Genomic DNA, 25,413 nt, shown 5'->3' with positions numbered 1-25,413 from the left:
ATACGAGAATAAATTATTATAAAAGAATTTATTATCAAAATTATTTTATCACATTATTTTTATTATGAATATTCAAGTATTTTTTTTATTAAATGAAAATATTCTTTCAGCTAAATTTAAGCAATTCATAAATTTTTTCATATAATTAAATTAAAGACAGAAACGATAGGAAAAGGAAACTTCACAATTTGACAATGTTAATTTCAAAAAATTGTTTCGTGTTTATAAATATTTACGTATGAGCTTTTTAATATTGTCCTACATACGTACATATGTAGCCCTTTATGAAAATTTAAAGTTAAAACAGACTTTATTTTTAAATAACAAACCTTAAGTTTTCATAATATTTTCGCTTTGAGTTAATTGAAATTGTTTTCGCTTTCTAATTGAATTATAATTTAAATTTCTTTTTTTAATTAATTACAAAAAATAAAAATTGTGAAAAGAAAAGACAAAATTAAGTAATCTGACCATAACCCAAAGCCGAAAAATGATTTCTGATTGAAATATTGTTATTTTTAAACACATTTTATTTTTTACAAAAAATTCAATTACAATTTTATTTAATCTTAAATTAAGCCTAAAACTAAAAACTTAAAGTAGTTAATTTTAATAATTATTTAAATCATTTGACGTAAATTTTAATTGTTTGGGAAATATTTGTAAAATTTGCGTTCGTTTTATGACACAATCATAATTGAAAGATTTAATTATAGCAATTGTTGACGAAATATTAGCTTACTATCTTGTACTCCTTTTTCTACCCAGTGTAAATACTATATTAAAATATATATGAAGATGTCAAAATGTAGAAACCTGTAAGAAAGGACATTCGATAAAGCTCACTCGCTAAAGTTTCAATCAAAATACGTACTTATGACACCCTGAAAAGTTTTACAATTTTAGATTAGTAGAATTTTCCGTATAACGAAGTGTAAAGTTGCCAAGAACAAATTGAATAGAAATAATGAAAATATAGCCTTGCATTATATTGTTAAAAAGATAACAAATCAGTCATGCGAACTTTTGCGTTCTTAGAAAAATTTCTAATTTATAATTTAATAATTTTTTAGTTTTATCACATGAAAATATTTCAAAAGTAGTTTAAAATGTATAAATATTCGAGGAAATTGTGATTCGGCTCATGGATTTTTTAGATTGCGTTATTATGCGATAACAGGAGGAGTCCAATCAACGAACTTGATATCTAGTCTTAGTTGATACTCAAGTTAGTCATATGAGCTTGATACTTAGCTTTGCAAATATTTTAAAATTAGTCTCTTTAACGGCATCTATTCGTATTCAATATAGAACTTTTGATCAAATTATGTGTTGTAAAAATTTGTGTATAAATTGTTTTTTTTTTACTTGTTTTTCCCCTTTTCTGAAGAAAAATAAATCATTTTCTGTTTTTTTTTTTATGAATTTATTATCCGCTTTTTCTCTTTGTAGTAATATTAATTTTATTAGGATTGAAAATATATTTTCCTTATTTTGCCCATTGTGTTCGTTGTGTTTTTTTTTTTTTTTTACAGTATCCTTGTATTATATTATTTTATGGTTCAACATACCCAAAATGGTATTCTTGTAGGGATGAGGAAGATACACACAAAAAAAATTATTTCATGTTTTTCCTTTGATTTTGTGTTTTTTTACTGTTGTTTCTTTTGTTGATTTGAAGGAAAGAATCTGAAAAAAGTTGTAAATTTATGAAATCGAGGAAATAACAGAAAACATTAAAATACATAAGGATCTCAAGTGTAATATGGATTGATGTTAATAAAAATAATAAAAAAATGGAATAGGTTTAGAACTAAGTACGACAGAGACAGATTGACAAGTTCCATGGTTATTACTGGTTCTGATATGAGTTTGTTTTTATATACACAAATTGAGAAAAATATAAAAAAAAATTATCAAAAAGAATAAATATAGAGATTGGAGATCGAGAAAACAAGAAAAGGTTGCACATATTGTGTAACTTACATTGAAAAGTTTTCTTGTTTTTTTAATAACAATCATGGAATATTAGTCCCAAAACAAAATGGTTGGGCAATGAAAAAGAACATGTGAATTTAAGAAGTTCAGATTGATTTTGTGAAGCATGTTGATATAATAATTGCAATTTGTGATTCCGTTTTTCTTTTTTTTTAATAATAAAGGTAGATCAAGTTTCATATTATAACTTTAAATTTAGATAATTAAATCAGATAAACATAGAAATTATTTGTTTTATTATTGAAATTCGACCGTAACTTGAACTAATCTTCTTCAAGATCTTGGAATGATAACAAGCTATAATTTAAGTAATGACCTTTAACCTTAGGGGCAGAAGTGATTGGGTTTTTGTATTTTATGCAGATATTATAGCGTTAATAAAGTTTAAAGTTATGTTTTTTAATAGCAACACTAATATATATAGACTAAGATGTCTCGATTTCTTCAAATGATTTGCTATTTCATAGCTAATTCATGGATTTTAAATAGCAACTTTCATACTTAGTTCACACTATTTTATATTACTTCACTATGTACTCTAAAATTCAAGGGAATAATATAATAATTCTGGACCTAGAGTTATCATAATAATATTAAAAAATACACTTATCCTTATCCTTATAAATATACTTATTGTAAGGCCTAAAAGCTTTCGAAAAACTAACTCGTATGTATGAAAATATCTCCATTTTCTTTCATATATTCCTATATAAAATTTAGTAATAAAGCAACAAATAAATGAATTGTTGAACAGAATTATGTTGGTTTTGGTAGATAACTTTACTTTATTTAAAAGTATATTTTGGCTTTCTAACTTTAATAAAAAAAAAAAAAACAAAAGCAATCTGCAAACATATTTAGGTAAAATACTTGCTGTAAAGTTCACTTTAAAGTAAAAATGAGGGAGGCAAAAACAAAAAAAGGAAAAACTGAAAAACAAATAAAAAAAATTATTATAAGATTTTTGTCGGACAATAAAACCAAAATTTCAATAGAATTCTCAACCAAAAGTAACAAAAAAACTAGGATCAGCAAATGGGTTTTTTTTTTTTTTGTTGAAGATATATTGTTGTGTTAACTTAATAGATAAGAAAGAAGGTTTTCAAAATGTTTCGGTAAATAAAACCCTTATCAATTAAATTAAATTTATGTGGTTGGCCATATATGGATTGGCAATGTAAACCTACCAACATAAAAATATATCAAAATATTTATTTATATGCGTATATTATGTTAGTAAAGTATATTATGATATTTGTAGTATACGTATTATCGCCCATTGTTTTTGTTATTGCCCATATTATTCAGGAAGTGTAAAAGGTATCACGGCATCTGTATAAGGCACACACGAAAATAGAATAATCAATAGATCTAAAGGCGTGTAAGGTATGCACGGTAGAATTTATAAACTAAATTCCTTTTAGTTTTCTTTAGGAACTTTGTTGCAAGTTACGAATCAGCAGAAATTTGTCGTTATTTCTAATATTACAATTCTGTCAGAAATTTATAAAATATCACGCTTTCTCTATATACAAAATAATAATTTTGTTTTTTTTTTTTTTTACTTACGGTTCAACGAAATTTTTTGGCTTAAAATCGAACTTTCGTGCCATCGCTCTTATGATCACATATTTAATTAATGAAGAAATAAAACATGATCACATATTCATTTCTTTAACACATCTCATTTTTTATATTTCTTTTCTTATGTGATGAAAATTTCGAATATAATACAGTTGAAGGCTTTTGTAAATCAGTAAAGGCTTATTTTCATTGAAAAATACGTATACTACCATTCAATTTCAACCATTTTAAATTATGTATTACCTTTAAAGCAAAAATTAGGACAACTTCATGTTTCTTCTTTATCATCCTAAAACATTTTACAGTTCGTTTACCAGTTCATGTAAGTGCATTAAGCTCTCACATAGCATAACTGAGCACAAATATACAATATTTCTAACTATCTGCTATAATTTTCATCTACTCTTCTCTAAAACCCTTTACATTATTCTCATATTCAATTTCAACTTATGTAATCACTAGTGTATAATTAATACATATATCCTTTTGAATACGATTAGGCTTCAACATAAAAAAATACGACATCTGATACCAAAAAAATATTTAATTTTGGGAAAAATATACATATATATGTATGTATAATAAAAAAAGTAAATAAAAATACAAAATAAAAATATGAGATTTCATATAAATAACAAATAAATCATGGAAAAAAAAATATAATAAATAAAACAATAATACAGAAAAGGTCCTTAGAATTAATTTTAATATAATTAACAATATGAATAAAACAACTAAAAATTGAATTATTCTTTATAATATATGGGTCTATAAGGAAAATATACAAAGATCTAGGTTTTTTAATATTGAAGTGTGTTGGAATAGTACTTTATTTGTGGTCTTATACTTGAATATTCTACTTGATAGGATATTAAATTTTCAAAAAACGAAAAAAAAGAGAATTTATTATATTAATTTATATACACGTATATATACACATATTTTATTTAGAATAATTATTAGTAAAGAAGATTTTTTACAGAGTGTTTCTAAAAATCCAGTGCGATAGAGGTAAAAAATCCAGTGCGATGTATTTAAAAATTAAAATAAAATATGTGTCAATTTTGTTAGTTAAATTAAGTAATACGTATTTTGCATTTATTTGACATACTTGTTATATAGCGACAATGAGACAAATGAGATGTTTTATTTACACAAAATTCCGAATTTCGAATTTTCAATGGACATGTATACTTCTTTTGTTAGAAAATTACTAAATTTCAGCAATACTTTTATTGGTCTGCCGATCTATCTCACCGTATATTCATGTATTTCCATGTAAAGCGTCTAACTTAGATAAAAATAAAGAGGTGCAAGGTATTATTCTATCAATGGCTGCTAAAAGCTTTGCCATAAAAATTCATATTTATTTTGAAATGAACTGAATTATTTTTGAGGTATTTTGAGTTGTAGAAAATGTATGTTCACCAGGATTGTATTTTTGACCTTAATATTGAATAGCGCAAGAATTTGTTTGCATTAATAATAATTACATTGCGAACAGATGAAATTGAATTCTGTGGAAAAATTTTGATCATAGCTATTAGGTTTTTTTTTTAAGTTTTACTATATGTTGCTTGTCTCAGTATCGAACTTGGGGGCGTATTATATTAGTATTGGGTATTGTTACACGTTGTTCAACTAAATAAAACAGAAAATATTATATAACTAACAATATAGTAATATTTGAAAAAAATAGTTGTTTTTTTCTTTTTGTTTTCCTACCTTTCCTTTTTTTTATTGTTATTGTTAATGAGCTGTACATAACCTTTCATTATTAGTATATATTACATATATTATCCTTTATATGTTTGAATTTCGCATGGGTTTGTTGTTCTGTTGCATGCATTTTTACATACATACATAATTTTTTTCTTGAGTATAAATCAACATTAGTAAAAGGATTCTTTTCTGGTGGATACTTTTTTTTTAAGTGAGAGGTTAATTGAGATCTCTTTCATGAGATTAATATCCTGTCAGGAGAAGATTTATTTATTATCTATTTGCTCTGATGTTTAAAAATCAAAGTATATTATAATAACATAGGAAGTACATACATGTGTGCAAATATAAAATAATATGCAAATATTCATGCATATTTATAATAAAATAAAAAAAAAATCTTTCCATTTTTTAAGAGATTTTTGGTACAAAAACATTTTTCTTTTGTTTATTATATAAGAGTATATTATAATAATGTCTGTAGAAGAATAATTTATATTGAATTTTATTTTTAACCTTAAATTAAAATATATATTCTTTATTTTAAAAATATTTGTGTAGGAAATGTTGAATTCAAATCGTTAAATTTGCCAAAAATGAAGTTTTAAATAAATATATTTTTTTTAAATTAATAAAGCAGAAATGGCAAACAACAACGAAGCTTGTTATGAATGTTTCACAATAATTAAATGTTGGAGATTGCTTTTCACAGCCTTTATAATTACATATTCCTAATTTCAGAAGCCTATGGCCTTTTCCTAATACTATTGTTGTTAACAAAAATTGATGGTACTACCCCTTATCTATACTATGAATTAATATATAACAATATATACAACGAAAAATAAAGTTATGAGTTCAACATAATACATTAAAGATAAAAATTTACTCACAAAATTTATTTTAAAACCAATACAGATTTTATAATTTCCTGAAGCATATGGCTATAAATTCATCCTTAATCAATGATATTTTCGAAGTTAAACAAGAAAATATGATTTTAAAACAATTTTAATATAAACTAGTTTAGAATTGCTAGTTTCTCTATGATTTTATTAAATCATATCAATTAAGTCTTTTCCCTTAAAAGTATGTAGTCAATTAATTATTATGTATATTATAGATTGTATGTCTAATAGGTGTAAATTACATTTACTATTGAATCCTTCCTATTAAAATGTGTGCATTTTGGTTTATATTACGAGTGCATACTAAAATACAATTTTTCATTTTAACCGAAAATAAAGTAATAAATTCATTTATAAAACAAAATTATTATGAGGGAAAGAATTAGAATAATAATGAGATAGAGAATGAAAGAATATTCGTAATGGTAGAAAAAGAAAATGGAAAACAAATATAAAATATCATTATTTCTATTATTATTACTAAATTACCTAAAAATATGCAAGTATAACTTATTTTTATTATATTATTATGTTTTATCAATATTTTGTTACAAAAACTATCATCAGCATATCAGGAAATTTATAAAGCAACGAATTGTAAATAATAATGTGTGAAAATATGTGAAAACATTCGTAATATTTTACAAAAAAAATAATTGAAATAAAATAAAAATAAAGAGAAGCAAAAAAAAATTAGAATTTTATTTTTGTTTTTTTTTTTTTTTTTTTTGCTTAAGTCTTCTTTCTTTGTTTTTATTGTATTTCTTTATTTCTTATAGATGTCCTATATAAAGAATTAAAGGGAATTATTTTATACGGTATTATGACCCTAGTATTAAATATACAGAAAAATGAAAAAGTTTTGTTTCTTAAAGATATACTGAGAATTTTATATTGCACATTCATACATACATAAATACATATATTGAAAAAATATCTTGTAGGAGGAATATTTTTCTTTTAAATCAATGCTGCAAAAAACCACTCTTCGATGAAAATATTAGAGTAAGATCTACAAGTTACTGGAAAAACTTAATAAAAAATATGAATCGAGAAAATAGAAAATAATATTTTTTTATTTTATTTTCCTTTCTTTTTTGTTTTCATTTGAAGTTGAATTCAATATTTTCGGTCGATTCGAAAATTTCTTAATATAAAAACAAAATATTTAGATTCCATGGCCTTTTCTTTTCGTTGAGGTTTGAGTAATGTATTCTTAACTTTATTTTTTTATGTTTTTTTCAGCTTCATAAAGACGTAAAAAGCATAATATTAGATTACGCGTGTGAAAAACCTCTCACTTGAATAGATGTTTCAGAACATGTGACAAGTGAAATATAAAGTATTTCATAAAATGATGTTTAAGTATAAAAGAAATTTTTCGGTAAATTTTGGGTGTTGTTTTTTGCTAATATTTTTTTAATATTATTAATATGAAAAAGGGCCCCGCAAAACTTTTTTTAGTTCTTTAACTTTTGTATGCAACCAAAAGAATTTTTCTGTTTTAGAAATTTCATCGTTCATGTAACTATATCAGCTCTGTCTCTGTTTATTTTGGCCAAAATTCCATAAATTAGAAAATCTCACAAACGGTTCAAAGGAACTCTTATTTTCGCTTCCTCAACGTTTTTATAACAATGTATGAATTTCTTTAAGGTGTTATTTAAAATTCAATAAACGCTTTTAAATATTACGTATAAGTTTAAAATTTATTTACTAACAACTATAAGGTCATTATTAAGCCAAAATATGTACAAGTTATCGGATTATCACAATATCATAAATTTATAATGTAATTCAGTACTCGAATATCTACATACATGGTTTTTGTTTCTTAAATAAATCGTCATCTGTTTCTCCGATTTTCAATGAAAAATGTGTTGAGATCGTACATAATTTTATTTTAATATTTTATTGTTAAATCTTTTAATATGACAGCTTGACTAAGTGCCCTGTAAATTATGCGTTTTTTTTTTTCAAATCCAACGCTCTATAAATTATTACACATTGTTTTCAAAATCAAATTTGCCTTTTAGCTATAGGTATATTATAAATTGGAATATATTTTTCATGTGGCTAAATTTAAGGAATTCGAACGTAATGCGCCTTATACATGTATTTGTTTTAGCCTCTTGTAATATTGTTATAGGTGGCCCAAAAAACAATTTACAATACAATGTTTTTTTTTAATACAAAGAACATAATTTTGTGGCATTTTTTCATTTCAATATTTTCCCGCTTATATTCTTAAGCACAAAGAAAAAATATTTATGGTGAAAATCTTTCACGTGACACGTGTCACATATATGTTGAATTAAACTCTTAATTTACATGATATATTACTTAAAAAAAAATTTTATGTTCACTTTATATAACATTCACCAGCCTTACCTACCCACTTCACAAGTATATATGTAGTACAGTATATCGGGTTCAGATTAAAAATTATTCCAGTAACCCAGAAAGGAAACAAGATACAAAAATCATGTTGTATACTAAATGTAATAATTCAAAAAAATGTAATGTGCACCATTATATCAAAATAAAACATAAAAATTTAAGGACATACACACGTATCCCACTTACATAACGTTAAGTCTGTATGTAATGTAAACAACATTATGTACTACATAATATGAATTCCATATTAATATCAATTGAATTTCACCTCATTTAAGGAAACAAAAGAAAAATTAAATATATTGCGGGTTACATACATACGTCCATACAGAAATTTATAGTAATGTAGAAAAAAATGTATGTGTATGTTATACGACGTATGTAGCAATTAATGTTAAAGATGGGAATGAACAGCATCACTATGATGCTAAAATATAAAAGCAACGTAAGTAAATAGACGTGAAAATTTTTTTCTTCTACCGCATTGCACGTGTATGTATGTATCTATGGATGTATCTATGCACGTGTATGTATAGGTAAATTAATAATATTACGGGCTTATATGAGTATAAAATAAAAAAATTATTTGTATAAGACTAGTAAGTCGTTTAAATACTTGTAATTTACACATATTTATATTAATATTTATACTTATATTTTTTTTCTACATAAATAATATTATGTGATCTTGGGTATGCTAGAAGCTAGAGTACATTTATGTTTACGGGAAATCTGTTAAGAAAGTCTTGTTTATTGGTTAGGAGTGAAAAAATTTAATTAATTTTACAGTGTTAAGTAAAAGAATTTTATGGTGGTGGGAAAGAATATAAGAAAATTAAAGTAGATAATAAGAGCAGAAGATGGAGAAGAAGAAGAAGACAAATGAATGTGAAAGAGAAAGAAATATATTTTCAAGTTAATTTTATTTACCGTTAACATTTTTCTATAAATCATTTTTTTTTTTTTTTTTCTTTTTTTCATTTTTCAAAAATAAACATTCTTTATATCTTTTTTTTTCTTGTATTCCAAGTAGGTGTAGGTAGGTGTATAATAGTCGTAGTGTATGAATTGCAAGAATAATTTTAAATCTGTAGTGCCGTTATTTTTCGTTTTCTTTTAAGAAAATTAGATTTTTAAGTTTTTAGTGTTTTTAATAAATTTCAAAAAACAGATTCTTAATCATATTAAATATTTGGTTGTGTGGTGTATATACAGTGATTTGAGAGACTTGAAGGTAGCTTGGACAAAGTAAATACATGAAATTTTAAGACAAGATATTATTTTAATATTGAGTTTTTAAAAATAGAATTTATTAAAACTATGCTTCTAATCATCAACCTGCTCTCCTGCCAAAAAGGATATCGGTTTGAGTCTTCTCTGCAGAGTATTCTTTTTAATATTCCCACATAAATAATGATGACCTCAGCTGACACACCGCCCGCCATCGTCAATCATCTCGGCCTGAAATACACTACTGTAGAACGGCACCCTGACAAACATGTCCAGTCCCATTTTCTCACAAAATACTCCTGCCCTAGTCAAACTGGATAATTTAGAATTATCAGTGTAAATAGAGAGACCTCACCCCCAAAGGGCTACTTCCCAAACTTTTCTTTTCGAAATTAATATGTCGTAATCCACCGGGATCGAATAACCAGTCCACAGATTTTCGACACTCAACCCTTGTTCCAACAATCCCGACTTGTTTGCGAATGAAAAAATTTGTTTTGAAAACTATAGACTTTAAAATTATTGTGAGGATCACCACTCAAATTGAAATTTTCATTTGTTTTTTTTTTAAATAAAAATTTAGAACGATTTTTGACGAACAAACATTTTATTACAAATATGAAAATAATTTAATGGTACACCATCGCATTTCTTCTGCAGAGTGTTCTTACTAATATTATTGAAACACAAAAATAATTCATTAACTTGATAGCTTTCTTACATTTAATTATTTTTCCTGTTTAATTCACTGTATATCTTAAACAAAGAAAACTCACTTATTTATTCTTAAAAATAATTTTGTTTTTACATTCTCATCCGTTATTAAAGAAATCAACACCATCATTATCATCACCATCATCATTACAAAACAAACAAAAAAAATAAGAACACACAACCCAACAGAAATGAGAGCATAATCCTTTTGTTATTTTTATATTTTTTAAAACAAGAAAAAAAGAAAAATTTAGCAAACCAAAAAAGAGAGTTGAGTACCATGTTTACTTAATTATTTTGTATACATATGATAAAAGAATACAAAAAAAATTTCATTTATGAAGATTTTATGTTTACCGTTAGTTTTGTCTCTCCTACATCAAGAATTCTAATAAATTTCTCTTTAAAAAAAAAACATAAAAAGACACAAAAGAACACCGTAAAACCGTTATTGTGTTAAAACATTTCGGGTGTGCGCTTGAAGTGCCATGTATTTATACATATATACATATGTTGTTAACCGTACAGGTAATGTGCTACCAACTATATTATTATTCTATTCCAGCTTCTATGAAAAATATTTTTTAACATATCATGTTCTTCTCTCTGTTCTTTAAAATATAAAGTCATATTTTTCAGTCTTATTTTGTGTGCAAACAAAACACGAAAAAATTTATTTAACATGTTTAAAAACCAAAATTTGAAAAAAAATTTAAAGCGGAAAAGCAATGTTTCCAAAATATTTTCCACTCTACTTCTGGTTTAAATTTTACAGAAACATACAACCTCTTGATTTAACATTTCTTTTCGGAATTAATTGTTGACCAGAAGTACAAACATTGTTTTCAAATACTAATTTAGAAATTGTTGAGAATATAGTTGATTCTATAAAATGAATAAGATATGAAAATTTCGATTAATTTTATTTTGTTGAAGAAAAATATCTTCAGCTTGAGTTTAGTGATACTGTGTTGCGTACTGTGTTTAATGCTATAAATCATCCACTTTCACTTTCTTCTCGTTTGAATACCGATACATGCTTCACAAAAAACCTTAATTCATCTAAGGCATCTGTTGATGATTACTTGTAAAATTTAGAAAGTGTTTCGCGTTAACCATGATTCGTACTTAATAAGCTTTGTTACTTCTTAGTAACAAAGTTTTTACTTACTTAAGTTTTTTTTTGCACTTGATTTTTGAATACCTTTTTATATCAGTTGCAACTTTACAAATGTTCTCTCATTTTCCCCAGCTTGTTGTCGATTCCTTTAGCTTCAACCTATGTTTAAGTTCGTTGTACTATTGTTTCTTAGAATTACCATTATTGAATTCAAAACCTTATTGGAACATATTGGTATATCTTTTCATTATAAGGAAATATTAAACTATCAAAAAGCACATAATAGTTTATTACTCATTCTTCCTAAAGATATGCAATCTAAAGTTCTACACGAAATTATTTTGATCACCTTCATTCCATTACACTGTAACACTTGATTTTAAAGAGAAAAAATTATGTTTTAAATTTTTTAAATAATTTTATGTTGAAGTACCGGTTAACATTTTCCTGTTCATATGCATATAAGCCTCACACAAATATTTACTTTTCAAGGACAAAAAGGAAGGAGGCAGAACATAGCCATACCTATACGGCAACTAACTAGGTGGTAGATTTTGAATATACATAATTTTTTTTGTCCCTGTTTTCCACCCTCCTGACTTAATTTACTATAATGGGAATTAAGTTGTTGGTCTGTAACGTAATGTACGTATGCATACAAATCTATATAAATATAAGTAAAAAAACTTATAGACAAACAAGTAAACCTCAAAAGACTAAATATGTTCATATATACGTATACGTATGTTCGTGTATGTTCGTGTATTGTCTTGATACTCTCTCATTTTATTAATTAGAAATGGAAAATTATTATTAACAAAAATGCTTTTTACAGCCCATTAAATTAAATGTTATAGATTATAGTATAGTGAAGGTATAATAATTACTATAATAAGATATGGTTGATAATTAGAAGTTATGATGTTATAATTGAAAGATTTTCAACGGTATATGCGCTTCTTTTATACTCAATTATACAAAAATAACTTAACTATAACAGTATTTTAAGTAGATTATTATTTTTCTTTTTTTGCATTTTTATTTTTGGTATTTTATTTATATTGAATAAATGTAAATTGCAGGTTGTTCTTATTTACGTCTCTTAAATGCGAAAGAAGGTTGAAAAACAGAGTATGAGAGAAAGAACTGAAATTAGAATTACAAACAAATCTTCTTATTCATCATTAGTTTTACACAATATAATTTATTATTGAAAAAGCAAAATTTCGTTACATAAATTAAATTTTGTCCTTGAGCTGTAATTTATATAATAATGTAATTATAATACCCTTGTAAAATTTACTTCACTTTAAAATTTTATGTTTTACATTTAAAACTTTGTTACGCGACGGAAATTATTTTTAAGGAATACTTTTTTTTTAAATAATTTAGATATTAAATTTCATATTAGAATTAAAATTTAAATACAACCCATGTATTCAAAATAAATGTTAAAAAATGTTAAATCAAAATTGATCAATATTCATGATGTGATGTAAGGATTTGATAATATAAAAAGATACCATTAACAAAGCCCCTGTCATAAAAACACTTTCATGTGAATTCGGTTGTAAATTCCATAATTCAAAATACGCGTCCTTTCTTTCAAGAAGGAGATTCGAATAAAATCTATTTTACACAAAATTAATTAAATCTTGTCGTATAAGCATATTTTTAGCATAAAAATATACAAAATGTAAAGAAAGTCTTTTCAAAATGAAAAAATTTTAAAAAATTTACTTTCAGTCACTAATAAGTTGCATGGCATGCATTGATTTTGATTTTTTTTTGTAAATGTCAGTTTATTAATCCTTTATAGAACCTAATTGCGTTAAAATAATTTTTCTAATGAGGAAACCACAAAAGAAAAGGGACAAAAACTAAGAAGTTCGACATATTACAATGTAAATAAAGTCTTTTCAAAATTAGTTTTTTTAATCTAATATTACACAAAAAAATAAAATGCAGCTACAATTGGTAAATTTAAAGCTTTACGTGGTAGCCCGTAGATTTGGAACAGCCCAAAGTCATCGTTTCATAGAAGTGGTCAATTTTTCCATATCAATTTAATCCAAAATTATGGACAATTCTTCTATAATATGTTTTATAAGGTCACTTTTGGATTTTAGTATCCTTTTCGCTACACTTTTCTTCAAGTGGTCCCAAAAATTCTCAATTGGATTGAGGTCTGAACTTTGGGGGAGTGTTTCGAACACTTTTCGGCAGTCATGAAGCAAACAGCTTCTTACCAAATAAGATTTATGCTGCAAGCGGTTATACCAATAGAATTTATAATAACCAACAAAACCAAATTTTTCGACTTTGTTTACCAGGTTCGTTTTTAAAATGTCTAGATATTGTTGCTTATCTATATGACCATCTTAAAAAAACAAGTATAACACCCCGTGACAACATATACAACTCCAAAACATTACAAATAATTTTCCAAATTTAACGGTTGGTATAATATTTCTGTTGTTTGGAGCCTGTAACGGATTTCCTTACACTAGTTGATCCTTGCTTGTTATATAGCATAATTTTAAATTCATCACAGAATATAACATCGTTGCAGTAACGTTCTGGTTCATCCTTATAAGTTTCGGCAAAACAAGTATTATACCAATCGTTAAATTTGGAAAATTATCTGTAATGTTTTGGAGTTTTATATGTTGTCGCGGGGTGTTAAAGTTGCTTTTTAAAGATGGTCATGTAGATAAGCAACAATATCTAGACATTTTAAAAACGAACCTGGTAAACAAAGTCGAAAAATTTGGTTTTGTTGGTTATTATAAATTTTATCGGTATAAGCGCTTGCAGTATAAATCTTATTTGGTAAGAAGCTGTTTGCTTCATGACTGCCCAAAAGTGTTCGAAACACTCCCCCAAAGTCCAGACCTCAATCCAATTGAGAATTTTTGGGACCACTTGAAGAAAAGTGTAGCGAAAAGGATACTAAAATCCAAAAGTGACCTTATAAAACATATTATAGAAGAATTGTCCATAATTTTGGATTAAATTGATATGGAAAAATTGACCACTTCTATGAAACGATAACTTTGGGCTGTTCCAAATCTACGGGCTACCACGTAAAGCTTTAAATTTACCAATTGTAGCTGCATTTTATTTTTTTGTGTAATATTAGATTAAAAAAACTAATTTTGAAAAGACTTTATTTACATTGTAATATGTCGAACTTCTTAGTTTTTGTCCCTTTTCTTTTGTGGTTTCCTCATTAGAAAAATTATTTTAACGCAATTAGGTTCTATAAAGGATTAATAAACTGACATTTACAAAAAAAAATCAAAATCAATGCATGCCATGCAACTTATTAAAGACTGAAAGTAAATTTTTTAAAATTTTTTCATTTTGAAAAGACTTTCTTTACATTTTGTATGTATCATTTCATTATTTTTCCAATTATATTATGCAAGTTGAAAAAAAAATGAAAAAAAAAGCATGATTGTCCTGTGATCTCAATATTTTTACATACGTTAAAATACCATAAATATTTTAATTTTATGTTATTGTTTTTATTACTTCCATTCACAGTATCTGAAAGAAATCGTATGTAATATTTCTGTAACATGATTACTGTGATGTTTCAGAATTCTAAATTTGTTTAATCAATTCAAAATATCCTTAAAACAATTGAAAATTTGAAGAAATTTTTTAGCTATGCCAGCGACTTTTATAACTGCTTTTGGCGATTCGTAACCAAGACTAATTATTGATATATTCAATAGAAATATTTTCATTCAATCGCATGAAAAGCTGACTTAAACTATAGGTGGCGAAACGCTTTGTGTGAACGCAAAACTGTTGGCTTCCTAAAGTGGAAATGTTTTGGTAAGAGTCCATGGAGGTATCCAGCAAGAGCGGGAATTTTTAGTTATTTTATAAATTCTAATACAGATAATTACAATGTTCTTTTTTAACAATAAAAAATTTATTGTCCATTTCATAATTATTAATTTATCAATGCGTCTTAGTCTATTTATTCCCTTTTTTTTTTGATTTTTTTAATTAAATTTCAATTAATCTTCATTGAAAACACTAAATTTTTTGCTAAATAAAAATAAATAAAATAAAGAAAAAATTTTGCAATAAACATAGTAAGTTGAAATTTATTGCTTTTTTTTATGTAAATGCCCTCGATATTAAGTTCCTCTAACACTTTGTTTATTTGTGCACCACAGTCTCGAATAATAATTATCGTGTACTTGTAATAAATTTAATGGCCAATGACCTTTTAAAAAAAACAAATTCATATTATAAAAAGTCATATTATCACAACTTTTTATTTTTGCCATAAAAATAATCAGTATTTTTTTTCGTCCTTAAATTCATGATGTGGAAGTAATAATCCACAATGGTAAGATAACTATAATTGGAAATAGGTTAAACTACAACAGTGGTAAAGTAAAGAAACGTAAGAGAAAAGTTTTCAGCATTGCATTTAAAATTCAATTCGTTGCATAATAAACAAAATAAAAGTATTCACAATTTTTATTTATTTTTTATGTTTTGAATAATGACTTTTTTTTAAAACACAAATAAAAATCTTATATCTCATTATATTTCGAAATTGTGGGATGGAGATGAAAAACAGTAACTATCATTACAAATATTTTCATGTCATTAAACATTAAAACCAAAAATGTAATTTTTTAATTTTACAGTAAACATTAGATTATTGATCTAAATCTTAAGTTTTTGAACTAAATGTTGAATTTTGAATCAAATGTTAGTAATTTCAAATTGAAATACTTATATAAGACATAAAAGAAATAATATTTAATATAAAATTATGTATGTATATATTAATTCTTTTATTTCTAAAAAGAAATTATGCATTCAAAAGAAAGAATACGTTTTTTATTTTATAGGCCTACGTTATTATGTTTGGTGTTAGGTATGTTATATTAGTATTGTCAATTTCTTTACGGAATGGCATTATTACACACTATTGACAGTGTTTAAAGTTAACTATCACAATAAAATTTTTTATAATTTCGGCAATTTCGCGTACTTGTAACAACATAGGCTAATTTGAAATACATAATAAGCTTATAGATATGAGATAAAAATATAGCAATAATATCTAATTTAAAAGAGTTTAATATAAAAAAAAAACCTATAATTGCACGAAAGTTTATTTGCATAACATCAAGAATATGCTTTATAAAATTGTTATGAAATGGTCCCCTTGAAAATAAAGGGTACTATTTGAAAAATAAAATTTAGATATGAGAGTTCAAAGACATTCTTTTCTTTATTCACATTACAAAAAATTTGACAATATATATGTAAGTATACAACATGCATCCAATTTGAAATGCATTAGGGTGAGAAGGTTTTGTACTTGTAATGCAATGGTACGTGAGCATAATATATGATAAAAATGTCTTTGTTTGTTTCGAAAAAATTATTTAAAGTATGTAGAACGAAAAACAAAAGGACAAAATTATATTCTTTATGTGTCCATCACTTACAATAAATATATTTTAATAGATCTATTATTTTCAACTATTCTCTTTCAAATTCAAGACTTGTATTTCCAGCAACACTACCATTGTTTCAACTTTTTTTGTCCAATAGTAGCTATCCCAATAATTTTTCCATAAGAGAATATAGCATAGTTAAATTCAAGTCAATGAATAATATTTTACTTGTATGTTCTTTATTACCATAAGGAATATATTGAAGAATAATAGAAAAGATGGGTTTAAAAAAAAATTTTATATTTGAAATTTTTCAATTCTTTTCAATTCTCAGTACCTTTATTATTAAAAAATTTTATATTGTAGTTTTATATGTGTAACATTGAAATGAATGATTTTTAAAATATACTACCAAATTTTTTAAATTAATGTTCATCTTTGACTTTATGTTCACATTTATATTATGTACACTTATGTACATACAGCAGAGGCACTATACAAATGTAAACTAAATCGAATATAATTTTAAAGAATAAAAATACATTCTGATTCAGAATCTAAAAAATTCCCTAAGCACTAATATTCATTGTGTCTTGTGTATCTTATTATCTTAATTGATTTCATATAGTTTACACAATTAGTATCCAGAATTTGTACACATGCACGAATACTAATATCACATTGGCGTCTGGAGCATGAATGGCAAGTATAATGTGTACAGTACTTAAAATTCAATTTGAATGTTTAATTTAAAACAAAAAAAATGACATACATACTAAAATTTTTCTTCTTATGAATTCAAATATTTTTTTTTTATTACCTTAGAGGAATTAGAATTTAACATTGTATTGAAAATTAATATCAATTACCTTAATTAAAAATGAGTCGCTTGTTTACCCGCTGTCGAATCTGTATGAAACTCTTGATATAAAGAAAATATTGTTAGTTTTAATTTCAAAAATTTGTTTCGCAGTAGCATTGGTTTTTGCTTCATTAGACTCGCAATTTTGATTTTTGCAATTACAGATTAATTAACCAATTATACTTTGAAGTTACTAAACTGTAATCAGTTTATAATAAAATACAAACTGTTTGAATGTTTAATTTCATGCGATCTCATACAGTTGCAAAACTATAAATTGCGTGTCTTTTAGAACTCTGAGTGTTCTTTATAAAAAGATTCCATTTTTATATAATTTAGATCTAAAACAGCATTATGTTTTTAAAAATGTTTTTCATTAGATCAATTTTTTATATTACTCACATCTAAATTTCAAAAAATAATAATTCAATTTTAATCTTGTTTTAAACAAATTATATATAATGGTATATGTGACAACATCAGAGCCATAGTACCAATTTAGAGAATAAATAACCTTTATACATATTCATGGATATATTGTAATAAAAAATGCTAAAATGTGGTGTCATCCTATGGGAAATGGATCGTTTTTTTAAGAAAAATTTAGAAAAAACATAGCATAGTTTACACTATATAGTATAAAAATAATTTTGATGTCATTTTAATTTATTATTCAATATAGAAGTATATCATTCGGCATATGTATATGTTAAAATGATGGCACTTAGGTAAAAATATACAAATAATAACACATTACAAATAACAACGATAATTGTAATTTAGTTAAGGATAAAAAGGCTAGACGTGTCTCAATAGAATACAGTTAATATATAAAAAAGGATTCTGTAATCATTAAAATTTGATTCAATGTCAGTTACAATTTCTACATTTATTACATATACATATGTAGAAATGTAGAAACATTATATAAATTCTTTTATTACATAATATTGAAATTAATAAAATTTTTAAGAATATTAAATCACTATTACTACACACTTTAAGACAATTTAGTTAAGTCCATGGAAAAATGAAGTTCATAGATTTTGTGAAATTTTTTAACAAATATAATAAAATTTCGTGTTCTAACAACTCTAATATAATCCGTCCATAATGTTTCCTCTATGATATTAAAAATAGCTTTTACGATAATTTAAAAAATAAAAATATAGAAAGAACAAAAATTAATTTTTGAAATTTTGAATAACTTCCAAAATTTTTTTTTTTGAAACATTAAGAAAGAAAAGTTCCTATTCCCTACGATTCAATTTACAATTTTATTATTTTCTGTTAGTTTAGTCATTCAAATAATTGTAGTATTATAGATATGAATGTATACGTAAGTAAGTAATGTGTTGCAACATCATGCCGAAGAAGAGCTCACTGATGTCTTTTGAAGGTTCCAAGGCGTGTGGAACGAATAAGATGTTAAATGTTATACTCTTTTTTTTTTCCTTTCCTTGTTGTTTTTTTTTTTAAATTGTTCGACATGAAATTGAGGGAAAAAAGTTTTTTCTTTTCATTCTTTTAAAAGCAAAAATTGATTAACGGACAAAGTTTTCTTCCTCTTTACTTGCAAAAATCTGTATGTATACATAAGAAAAGAATGAAACGGATATTATAATAAAAAAAGAAGAAAAAGCAAAAATAAATCAAAAATTGGAAAAAAAATTTTTCAATAATAGATTTTGTTTTTACATTACATTACATTCAACCATATTTACAAAAGAGTTTTCTGGAACATTTACACTCTTAAGAATGACTTTTAAGTAAATGAAAAAAGTTTGATTTTCCTCTAGAAAATGAAAAAATTAAAAGAAAAATCTTGGTCATATTAAAAGTTACTTTCTATTAAAAAATAATATGGTTTTCTGGTAGATTACCTAGCGCGTATACTTTTAAAACATTTTACATTAAGGAAAAGAAAGTTTTCTTTTGATTTTGATTTTATTTTATGTGTGGTTTTAGATTATTAATAAATTCAGCCAGCATTACCTTCAATGCAGGGCGAAATACTCTTATACAAATAGTTATACAATTTATTCTATTAACATGGCTTTTAGTGTTATTTCGTTATCAGGAACTATTAAAATATATACAAATATGCTTAAATTAAAAGATCTATTAGAAGTAAGATGAAGAAGACGAAATCACTTATTTTTTAAAATTATTGATATGCAACTTTGAATACTTTATCAAAAGACAATATAAAATTTTGCAAGGTATATGTTTGTTGTTAGCATGGATAATGCGTCTTGTATCATAAATTTTAACTATCTACATTATTTTATTGTTAAATTTGTATAAGCAGGTATTTCTTTTTTTTTAACATATTATAATTTTGCTTTTACGAACAGATAATCTTTAAGGATACTTGCCACAGATTACCATACACATATTAAACGTGTAATGTGCTAAGGTAGCTTAAAAAGATTTATGATAATGAATAACGATATAAAAAAAATGATAAATGGCAAGAGATTTTTTCACATTAGAGGATACCAGAAGGGGATCCAGTGGGTCGGAAACATGACTCTATACATGATTATAAAAATATATATAATGTAGCTATATATGTACATAATGTTTAGATTAAAGTTAACTAAATTATGTGAGTTTGACGGGAAAAATGTCTCTTTTTCTTTTTGACTTGAGTCATATTCAAGTAAAGATATCATAAATTTATTATTTCAAAATATGAGAACGAATACAACATCGAGTAGGATAAAAACATTTTATATTTTGTGGTTACTCACTTTAGTATTGCACATTTTAAGCTTTATACTTGGAACAGGGACATTCTAGGCGAAGTGTAGGAGGGCTAAAGCAAGTTAGGAATAGCTGTAGTGGCTTGAGAGGATATGTCCTCTTTCTCCTATTCGGTTCCCTTGGAAACCTACAATCTTGGTAGGGTGTTAGCCGTCAATCTGGTTTTTTTAGAATTCGGTAAACTCTTAGTAATTATATTTATGCAAAAAATTTGAAACTATCTAGTTGTACAAGAATTGAAAATCCTGTAAGATGGCAATACTGCTTTTAAACTTTATAGTAACATATGTAACGTATACAAAATTTCTTTTTAGAAAATATTTTATAAATGCTACCATATCTATACAATTTCTGAAAAAAAAAAAGTTTAAATGTTCTGCGAAATTATGCTGATATGATCTGAAAATTTATTTTTTACGAAAGGAGTTGAAATTTTGGTTTTTATACAATAAAATACATACACATACCTTTATAAAAACTTATTACAGTACTACATCCCCATAAAGATATATGTATATAATTTTCTAATACATTTGAAACTTTCTATATTGCAAAAAAAAATTTTTGTGAAAAAGAAAACAAAAAAATGCTTAAAAAACGGGAAAACTTTTTTATTTTAATATTGCTGTCGATCATAAAATATTTTTTTCAACTTTCATTCAAAAATTTTTTTTTGGAAACAAGTAGCTATATTAAATTTGTTAATTCGTTTTGATTTAGATTTTCGAAATATTCGAAGTTTTCATGCCGCTAACTGTTAAAGAATTAAATATTGTTTGTGTGGTGTTACTTGATAAGTTATATAAGGTTATTCGCTAGTTTACTAGCTTCAGTTTCATATAGACCGCGAATTTTGAGTCTGTAGGAATACATCTTCTCCTAATAAACTTTGAGTTCCATCAAGTTGTGACGTTTACAATTAGCGCTTAATTAATAGCTAGAGAGGAAAATTGATTTTTGGGACTACTGATGAACGCCAATTCATGATACAATAGATATTCTAAGATTTTAGTCTGTTTTATTATTTCAGGGAAAAAAAATTATTTTATCAATAATTTCTTTTAAAAACTTGAGGTTATTCGGGTTCTTGACAAAAAAAACATGATTCGACTTTTTTTATTCCTCTAATATGATTAGATTTCGATAAGTTTTTAGTAAATCTCGAACCTTTTATACCAAAATAACACTATTTTTAAAGCATGAACAATATGTATTCCTTTGTTAGATTAATGTTTTTTTTGTTATATACCGAAAGAAGGGTGCTGTTTTCATCTTTAATCTACTTTCATATTACAATATTCTCTATTAGAATTTTTTTATTTTTTAGTTTTAATGCTTTTTGCTTTTAAGAGATTTGGTTTTTTGGTTTAATTCTAAATAACAACATATTCGTTGAGCATAACAGGAAAACTTTGATTTTTGTTATGAGCTTGTAATTTATTTATTTTTTTTGGTTTTCTTTCTTTCTTAAAGCTCCTTTACCTCGCGTTGCATTATTTTTATATAGTTCTTGCTATAATGTGTAGGTGCTTTTTTTTTTGGAGGTTGGTGATGCTTTAAATTATGTTAAAAAATATTTTTTAAAATATTTTTCAACTAACATGTAGGTGGAAATATTGTGTTAGATTTAATTTTTGAAAATATGAAGGAAGTGTCCATGAAAAGTTTTTTAACTAACAACGAATGAAATATATGTAATGTACGTATAGACGAAAGTTTACGGGAGAATCAAAATTCCATTACAAAACATGCATGCTTTTCAGAAAAGCATGGATGTTTTATTTTATATGTAGTTTTTATATTTTGTTGTGCATGTTGCTCTTTTTACTTGAAAGTATAGAAATAACATAATATTTTATTAAACTTTTTTAATGGAAATTAAAGGGGACGTGTTTTTTTCTTGTTTTTTTTTTTTTTGAAAAAATACAGAGAAAATAAATTTCAGTTGGAAAACTTTTTCATAAAATTTTTCAAATTATTTTTTTATCGTATACCGTAGTTAATGTCTATATTAAGGTAATGTAGACGACCTCAGTAATAAGTTTATTTTATTTTTGGTATATTTTTTAAATTAAAAATTTATTTTAATAAATTATTTAATGATTTCAGTCGTTAATGTAGTTATGGTTGTAATCTACCAGTCTTAGGGCGGGAGTCATACATGAGAAGAATTTATTCAATTAATTTATAATTATTATTTGTATAAGTAACGCATCTATTCATAATAATGAAATTCGAATCTTCAACTTGAAATAAAATAATTTATATATGAAGTTTGTATATTGAAACCATTTTATTAATGAAATTTAAAACTTTAGTTTGAAAAGTTCAAAATATTCAACAAAAATTGAGTTCATGACTGTAGTGTTAACAAAACGCTTTACAAATTATAAATAGCACGTTTTTAAAAATATTAAATGCTTTCACTTCGCCCGGATGTTTTAAAAAATCTAAAAATTTGCAAATAAAGTTATACAAGTTAAAAATAGTATAATAGTTACTATAATATTAGCTTATAATATTTTAAATGAAGATGATTCTGTAGGTATGGTAATCCTTATTTTTAATATATTCGAGCAAATAATTTATATAAACCATGTGTGTAAAATTTTAATGAAATGTGCAATTATCATTCAAGCATATATTCAAAAATTTTCATAGTCTGTTATTAAGTTGCAATCTATGTACATACGTATGTATATATTACAGTATTAAAAATATGAACATGTATAGTTTACATTAGTTTTGGTAAAAGGATTCAATATTCTTTTATAAAAGAATTACACGCAACGCAAGAAAATTTTATACGCAAGAGTTGATACAGAATTAAAAAAAATTTAAAATATTTTCATCTTAGAAACTTCGATAATTTGAAAATTTTTGAGTTCGTAAATTTTGAAATTAAATTTTCTAATAAAGAAAAAAGCTTTAATGTTATGCAAAATATAAAATGTTAAAGGAAACAATTTGCTTTTATCTTATATAATACATATGTATATAATTGTAAATTGTTAATATGTATGTTCATAAAATAATCAAATTTTTGGTATATAAGTTCATTATTTATTATGTAAGGCTAATTGAAGATGATTTTCACAGAATTTTAAAGTAGAAATCAAAGTTTTATGTAAAAACTCAGGATTTAATATGTACTTTATTATGTACAAGTGATTTTGATTTAAATTAAATTTCAAACCTTCATATTTACTATTTCCAAATCGCTAAATTCTCAAAAAACTCGTTATAGTTGGTTGAGTTTCAATTTCAACACCGCTCTATAAAAAGAACATGTGGTTAATTATAAAAATTTATTTACTCCCTTAAATATACATAGTTGATTTCGAACTTTCAAACACCTTTTTCTGTTGTTTTATCTGATTCTACTTACATAATCCACAAAAAAAGAAAAAATTTAATTAAAAACACGGGTATCATAATGCTATAGAAACCAGCAAAATATATTTTTAAATATCTTGAAATTTAATAATTTATTTAAGAGAAAAAAGCAGAAAAAAATAAAGAAAAACCAACAACAAAACGATTTATAATGTAAAAAATTTTTTCAACTAAGTGATCACATACCCTATCTCTATTCCCAATTAACAAGTGTTTTAGTTTTATTAGAAAAACACATTAAGGACATCTTAAAGTCAAAAAACCACAAGTTTCTTTCGAAAATATTGCATTATTTTTAAAAATATTAGCTAAAGGGTAAAGATAAATTTTTTAATATGTTTTTATGTCTAAAGAACAACTTTAACGTGTGCTCTTTAATCGAGAATTTTTTTATCTCACAAAGGCTTGAAAATTAATTTTAATTTTGCTGAATTTAATTAAAGAAAAGTTGATTGTTTTATCCAAAAATAATTTTTTATTTTTTAACATTTTCAATGATGTATTAATTAAAAAAAAATAAAAACGTTCAACCAAACATCTTCAAAATTTAAATTTTCAAGTGTTCACCGTTTTCTTACTTCTTACTTTTTGGAAAAATTGTGTTGTATATAGAACCGAAGAAGTGCGAGTGAATTAAACCGTGTGCTGAAAAAAACCTTAAGAATTTTCAAGTAAAAAATTTTAAGGAAATAAAAAATCAAAATGTCAAGTTTAAAACATCAAAGATAAAAATTATTTTTCGAAATTCTGAAAAAAAGTGGGAGGGATTAAAAACCCCTAATTTTATTTTAAATAAAAAAAAGATAAACTTTTCAGTTATAATTAGAAATACTTTTCAGAGCCACAAAAAATGTAAAAGTCTGTAATTTTTGAATGATTTTAACGGATTACAATAATGATAATATTATTAACAATATTTGCGCTAAATTATGAGGTGAACTTAAGAAAACTTTTTCCTTTTTGTTAAAAGGATCTTTTAATTTAAAAATTAATTTCAAAATTATTGATGAAAGGTTAAAAGAATAGTTGTGATCCAATGAGCTTTAACAATTAAAACGAAAAACTATTGAACACCTAAACTTAGCAATAGAAATTAGAGTTCAATTCGATTTACAAACGAATTATCTAAAAACATAAATGAATTGACCCTAAGTCACATTTCAGATTCGAAAAAAAAAGTTTTTCTTTAAAAATTTAGACATTTACCGTGATGATATCCAAATGAAATAAAAAAAGTTTTGCTACGGTGTTTACTACCGTAGTGAAACT

At 24.7% G+C, this 25,413-nt stretch overlaps 1 protein-coding gene across 3 annotated transcripts in view; it reads right to left on the bottom strand.

Moving 5' to 3' along the window:
• LOC129607748 (TWiK family of potassium channels protein 7-like) overlaps positions 1 to 25,413 on the bottom strand; it is a 293,642-nt gene that overhangs the window by 137,562 nt on the left and 130,667 nt on the right. The window contains exon 4 of one of the 3 annotated variants that reach the window (XM_055518922.1): positions 1,572 to 1,689. The exons of the other annotated variants lie outside the window; for them this stretch is intronic. The gene's annotated coding sequence lies outside the window, so the exon portion shown is untranslated. The remainder of the gene's footprint in view (positions 1 to 1,571; positions 1,690 to 25,413) is intronic. 3 annotated transcript variants of the gene reach the window in all.

Source organism: Condylostylus longicornis, unplaced genomic scaffold (assembly GCF_029603195.1).
Source record: "Condylostylus longicornis isolate FDR11 unplaced genomic scaffold, ASM2960319v2 ptg000028l, whole genome shotgun sequence".
In the NCBI taxonomy this organism is placed as follows: Eukaryota; Metazoa; Arthropoda; class Insecta; order Diptera; family Dolichopodidae; genus Condylostylus; species Condylostylus longicornis.
The sequence above is the reverse complement of the archived record's forward strand: the minus strand, read 5'-3'. Positions and strand labels throughout refer to the sequence as shown.